This window comes from Phocoena sinus, chromosome 14 (assembly GCF_008692025.1).
Source record: "Phocoena sinus isolate mPhoSin1 chromosome 14, mPhoSin1.pri, whole genome shotgun sequence".
In the NCBI taxonomy this organism is placed as follows: Eukaryota; Metazoa; Chordata; class Mammalia; order Artiodactyla; family Phocoenidae; genus Phocoena; species Phocoena sinus.
This window is the reverse complement of record NC_045776.1, coordinates 72,492,484-72,499,509: the sequence shown is the minus strand read 5'-3', so window position 1 is coordinate 72,499,509 and position 7,026 is coordinate 72,492,484.

Here is a 7,026-nt window from a genome sequence, read left to right as displayed (position 1 = left end):
ATGTGGAGGTGGAAACAGAAGCTGCAAAGAAGAGAAGACTTGGCCAGCACCTGCTTCGCACTTACTGAACATCTACTGTCCTGTGTGACTTCCCCTTGTCCTCAGTGTCTCTAGGAATTATGGGTTATCACAACTCCACTTTTCAGATGGGGAAACTGAGGCTTAGTGTGGTTGGCCTGTATGGTGTAAGTCAGATCTCACCACCCCAGAGCCCATGCTGGTTCCATCCTGCTGGGCTGTCAGATCTGGGCACAGTCCACCGAGATGGGGCCTCAAGCCAGTCCTGTGTTTTCCATGCCTTTCCCAAACATGGGCACCCACTGGCCATGCCTGGATGGCAGAGAGCCTCCACTTCCTAAGTTCAAGGTGACTGGTGGATGGTGTCGGGCAGCTCCCTTCTGTGCTTAACCTTGAGGCTTCCTCAGCTCCCCCTCTCCTTCCACGTGAAGCCACACCATGAACAAGCCGCTGGACCTGGCACGGTCTGGGCCCTGGCCAATTCCACCAAGCACACTAGCCTTTTCTTTAAGTCTCACGGCCAGTGTTTCTGCTGTGCTGTTCCCTCTGCCTAGAAGGCTGTTTCCCCTTCTAACTTCTCCTCATCCTTCAGGTCTTGGTGTAAATACCCCTTCCTCTGAGAAGCCCTCCCCCAGCCCTGCTGACTGGGTCAGGTCACCTGGCCTCAGAACACACTGGATTTTTCCTCCATAGTGTTCACTGCAGTGTTAAAGAAATAATTTTAAAAATTAACATCCTGCCCACACTAGACCGTGAACTTCATGAAAGCCAGGGACCTGGCTATCTGGTTCCTGCTGTGTGTCCCAGCCTCTGCTCTACTGCTTGGTACACAGTGGGTGCTTAATAAATACCTAGAGAGTGGGTGAATGAAACTATGGCAGGTGGAGCAGTATGTCCTCATAATCGGGGGGGAGTGGGGACATGGGCTAGAGGGCCAACACCTCTGCTGGAGAGGTTTGCCGTGGAACCCGGACAGTGTGCACTACGGGTTCCTAAAAATTCAGTGCGACCTCTGTTGAGCAGGCACCTGGGATGTTCCCAGACTCCTCTACTGAGTTTCAGGAGCCTTTGTCCCCGAGAAAAACTTTGCCACTCGTCCTGTCCACCGAGGTGTGCCTCCACTCCACACTCATTGGGACAGTAAAGTTACTGGCCTGGGTCCTGCAGCAAAGCCAGCTGCCAGGGGGTAGTAGGAGTGAGGGACACACCCCGAGAGCCACTAGTGGAATTAGGAGGTAGAAGGGACTTTTTTTTAATGGCCTCAGCTTAGCTTATTTATTTTATTTTTAAAATTTTTTATTGGAGTATAGTTGATTTACAACGTTGTGTTAGTTTCAGGTGTACAGCAAAGTGAATCAGTTATACATATAGATATATCCACTCTTTTTTAGATTCTATTTCCATATAGCCATTAAAGAGTACTGAGTAGAGTTCCCTGTGCTATACAGCAGGTTCCTATTAGTTATCTATTTTATATATAGCAGTGTGTGTATGTCAATCCCAATCTTCCAATTTATCCCTCCCCCCCACCAAAGGGGGCTTTTGAAATCATCATGCTGGACCCATTCACTCAACACATGGGGAAACTGAGGCTCACAAAGGGAAGTAGAGTCTGGAAACCAGTCAACAAGAGTCAGGACCAGATCCTGGGTACCCTGAGAGGTGGGCCTGGGTGCTTTCACTCTACTTCCACTCAGAATTACTGAGAGCTGGGGAGGGCATTTCTAGAACCATCAACATCCTCACCTTCAGCATCCCCACGTGACATACACCGAGTGCCAACCTGTGTCCCAGGTGGATCCTTAAATTCTTAGGTGCCATCTCCTTGAATATTCTCAGTACTTTGAAGGAAGGGCTATTAGGATACCCATTTCACAGATGAGGAAACCAAGGCTCAGAGAGATTATGTTCTTTGCCCAAGGTCGCACAGCTGGAAGTGGTAGAGCTACTAATAGCAATGGTACTTTGTTGTGACACTGTCTTGTGTCAGTGACATGGTTGGGTTTCCGTATAGCATTTTTTCCCCTGAGGCTGCCCCTATAGGTAGAAGATGAGGTGGCATCTCTCCCTTTACTCTGTGCTGTTCACATGCCCCAAATACTATGTTCATGCAACAACTGAAAAAAAAGTTCAAATATTTAGCTGTAGTATGCGGTGCTGTTTTCCTGGGATGGCAGGGAGTGGGCCTGCTGGTGTGTGTCGCCTTTGCGTTAATTAGGGAGAAGCGGCAGACGGGCCCCGCGAAACAGCAAGGCGGGTTGGCATGGCAGCTCTTCACACCCAGGGGAGTTGGCTCAACAAAGCCAACTTGGCACATTTCATCCTGCTGAAAACCTGGCAGTTGGGGATGTGACATCACTGGAATCAATTACCCCCACAATTGCCAGTGCTGGGTAGAAATAACTCAAGAAATCGACTCGTAATAACCACGCCATTCATTGAGGGCTGCCTGCCTGCCAAGTCACCAACTGCCTGATTTACATTAACCCGTTAAACCCCACATGAGCCCTGAGAGGTAGTTACCATTATTACTATCCTCATTTTACAGGTGGGATAACTGAGGCTCAGAGACGGGAAGTGTGGTAGGCTCAGTAATGGCCCTCAAAGAGATCAGGCGCTAATCCCTGGAGGCCCTCAATGTGACCTAATTTGGAAGAGAGGTCTTTGCAGATGTGATTAAGGACCCTGAGATGGAGAGATCATCCTGGATTATCTGAGTGGGCCCTAAATGCCATCACAGGTGTCATAAGAGAGAGACGAGGGACTTCTCTGGTGGTCCAGAGGTTAAGACTCCACACTTCCACTGCAGGGGGCATGGGTTCAATCCCTGGTCAGGGAACTAAGATCCCGCAAGCCTTGTGGTGCGGCCAAAGGTAAAAAATGAAAGAAAAGGAAAAAAAGAGAGAGAGACAGAGAGAGACTTCACACAGAGGAGAAGGCCATGTGAAGCTAGAGGCAGAGACTGGAGTGATGCAGCCACAAGCCAAGGAACCTGGAGGCACCAGAAGCTGGAAGAGGCCAGAGACAGATTCTCCTCTAGAGCCCTCCGAGGGGGTGCAGTGCTGCCGACACCTTGATTTTGCCCCAGTGATACAGGTTTCAGCCTCCAGACTGTGGGAGCATAAATTTAGGTTGTTTTAAACCACGAGGTTTGTGATCATTTGTTACAGCAGCCACAGGAAACTCATACAGAAAATGACTTGTCCACGGCCAAATAGCTATAAAGTGGAGGTGTTGGGCTTGAAACACAGTAAGTGCTCAATAAATGTTACCTGTTATTATTATTATGACCAGGTGCACGTGGGGAGGCTGATTTATAGGATGAAATGTCCAAAAGACCACCAACATGGTCTACTTTATCCATCCCAACAGACTCTGTTGGGAAGGGTCAGTCTGAATAACCCGGATTTGATGATTCAGTTTGGGAAGAAGTTGTTAACACTGGGTGGAGCGGGTTCAGGAAAATGATGCAACTTTGTAGCATGAACACCTCACTCCCACTGAGTCAATGCCAAGCACTAGGATTAACTCCACTGGCCAAGCTGGTCCCACAAATCGATTTCAGAGCAGGTGTGCAGCCAATGGAGCAAGTGTGATGGCCCACAGAGGTGGCTCCTCTGTGTCTGGCAGCATTTCCCCCAGGACACTTTATTTGTTGTTGATTACAACCTCTGTCCTCTTTGGTTCAGAGTAAACACTCAACACATATGTACTGAGTGTGTGAAGTCTGCCCCATTACAGTAAGCTAAAGGTACGGATTGATGGCCTATAGCTAAAGCCAGCTGGCTAAAGTTCTATGTGGCTCCTCCCCTTTTCCTCCTCTCCCCTCCCCTCCCCACCCTTTCCCTTCCCTTCCCTTCCCTTCCCTTCCCCTCCCTTCTGTTCTTTAACAATTTGATCCCCTAGGTGGGTCCCAGCAAGGTAAACATCAGCGATGGGGGGAGGGGGAGAGGGTACATGCCGGTCCAAAGAGGGGTGTCATAGCTCAAAAGGGATAAGAAGAGTGTCTGCATGGGGTGAGGGTGGCCCAGCACAGGGGGCCAGAGCTTGCGTGAGTGAGAAGGTCATCCTCATGGAAAGGCAGCTTGGTATGTGGTGTCAGAACTTGAGTGAGGTGTAGAGGGTATCCTTGTTGGGGGGAAGGCAGCATCAACAATAAGAAATTGTTACATAAGGGGAGTTGGTCAAATAAGTGAACACACTGAAAACAGTGAGAATACTAGGTTTCTCACTGTCTGAGCAGGGAGTTACCAGTAGGGAAAGACTAGAATTAACCCTGTGGAGTTAGGCTGGAACTGGATCTATTAGGGAGGACTCATGGTTTTCAATATCGATAAAAGACTATAGATATAAATATAGATATAAATGTGTGTGCGCACGTGTGTGTATAACTCAGTCCACTGATAGGATCTAGGGGCAGTGACACCCCCCAAACCATAAGCACATCTAGATCTTGGTTTCTAAATACCATTCTCTACTAAAAGAAACCTGGGTTCTACGGAGAAACGGCTGATTTCAGAGCTAGGGCAGAGGAAGTACAAGATGAGCCTGGAATATCTTGTGTCAAACAGTAATGAAGTGTTTAAAGAATGATGGAAACATGTCAAAAGGACACAGAAGCCAGATTAAAGGGGCTATCATGGACCAAATCTAGGATACACTGGGCACCCAAATAAATAATAACAGTAATGGATTGTAACCCATGGAATCAAGAGCCTGTACTGATGGAAATAAATAAATGGAAAGTTTGATGAGAGATGGAATATTTACCTAGTCTCAGAGTACCTCCCTATGAAATATTTATTAATTTCAAAGAGGAAAAGAAGAAATTCAGGGTGAGAAGCCTGGAAGACACCATCTTGTTCAAGTGATCACAATTAACATCATCCATAATTGGACAAATTGAAGTCACCTATATCGTCTGTTATGATGCAATGAGGACACAGCATCACTTCTGTGATATTTCATGATATACAGAATCCACAACTTGCATCTAATCTATGATGCATGGTCTGAACCTAATTGAGAGGAAACATCAGACAAACCTAAACTGAGGGACATTCCCCAAAGCGCCTGCCCTGCCTCTTCAAAAGAGTCCAGGTCACGAGAGCCAAACAAAGACTGGGGAATGTTCCAGACTGAAGGAGACTCAAGAGACAGGACCATTACATGCAACATGAGATCCTGAACTGGACCCTTTTGCTACAAAGGACATCCTTTGGACAAATGGCAAAAGTTGATGAGCTCTGAGTATTAGAGCTCTGAGTATTAGACACATTAGAAATGCATCAGTGTTAATTTTCTGCATTGATGGATGTATTGCGATTCTGTAGGAGAACATCCTTGTTTGGAGGAAATACACATTAAAGTATTTAGGGTGATGGGGCATTGTGTCAGCAACTTAGGCTCAAATGATTCAGGAACAAAAAGCTATTTGAATTGTCCACCTAACTTCTATGTAAGTTTGAGATATGTCAAAAGAAAAAAAATGTTTTGTGTTGCTTACATAGCATTAAAAAAGTTTTTTAAAATTAGTTGCCAACATCTAAAAATCAAGAGATTTTGCCCTCAACTCTAGGTTTCTGACTTCCCTTGAGAAATCTGAAAAGCTAGCAACTCCGGGAATGAGTTGTGCCACAGTGCCCTTTAGATGGTCTGTGCGATCCCCAGTTCTCCACAGTCCCCTCCACTCCTCATTGTGTAACCCTCAGCCCACAGCATCCATCTATGCTTCCAGCCTGGCCCCTAGGACCAGCCCAACCCCTGTCATAAGCTATGGGAATCCATAGAGCAGGCACTTAAAACATTTGTTGGATGGATGCATGGGTAGACGGATGGATGGACGAACTTTCAAGACATCGCATTAACCCAGAGCAACAACCTATCGCAGCATCTTAAACCCATGTTCCATGGCAAGACAATTCTTCCAGACTTGAATTTTTTATATCAGCCATAATCTCTGGTGGTTTGGCTGCAATGGAGCAAGTTGAGAAATCAGGGCATTGTCTGAGGCTGGAGGTCCCCATGCGGGTTGTGATCTTTCTGTGGAATTAATGGCAGTGTCTGAAATGTAGGTGGGGTTCCGGCACTGGGTCAAAGTGCTGGGAGGGCTGGTAAGGGAGGCTTCAAGGAGATGGTATCTTAGGATGCCTGAGGGGGTGAGGTTGGGTGGGGTGGGAACAAGCCAAAGTTGATGGCTTGGGCTTCCTATTAGTGGGTGAGTTGACTTTATGGGACACGTCAGGGTTTGGGTCATGGGTGAAAAGTGATGATAGCCTTGTCTCCCCCAGACCCTCTCATTTCCTGACTGTACATGGGTCGTGTCCTTGGTTTGGAACAGCCTCTTCTCCCATTTGCCCCCTGAAAGATTAAATTGAAAATATTGAATAAGGTCCGGCAATTATTTTTCTGACACCGGTGATTTCTCATTGCCCTTAGGATAAAATCCAAAACTATACCACCCTCTACCTAACCCAACAAGCCCCTGCTCACCTCCCTGAGCTCAATTCCTATCCCTCCACTCCTCTGCCTCTTCCTCGCACTTGCTCCACTCCCATTCCCTCCCCCGTTCCCCCTGGCTGCTTGCACACACCAAGTTTTTTGCCACCTTAAGGCTTTTGCACATGTCCCAGCCACTCTGGCTCTCTCCTACTTCTCCCTCAGGTCTTGGATCAAATGTCACCACTTCATAGGTACTTACTGCCCCTAACTCTCTACATCCTATCCCAGTCATGTCCTCAGTCATCCCCTGGCACTCCACCTTGTTTTAGTTTCTTTGTTTACACTTAGTATTTGAAGTTGTCTTATTTGTGTATTGTGTTATAATGTATTGTATTGTGTTGGGTTGTATTGTCTCCCCAACTAGAATGTCAGCCTCACAGGAGCAGGGATTTTGCTGTACTTTTCATCACTTTATCCTCAATGCCTAGCACAGTGCATGGCACATAGTGGGGGCACAGTTAATTATTTATTCTGGAATGAATGAGCTGTCAACAACTGTGTGCTAGA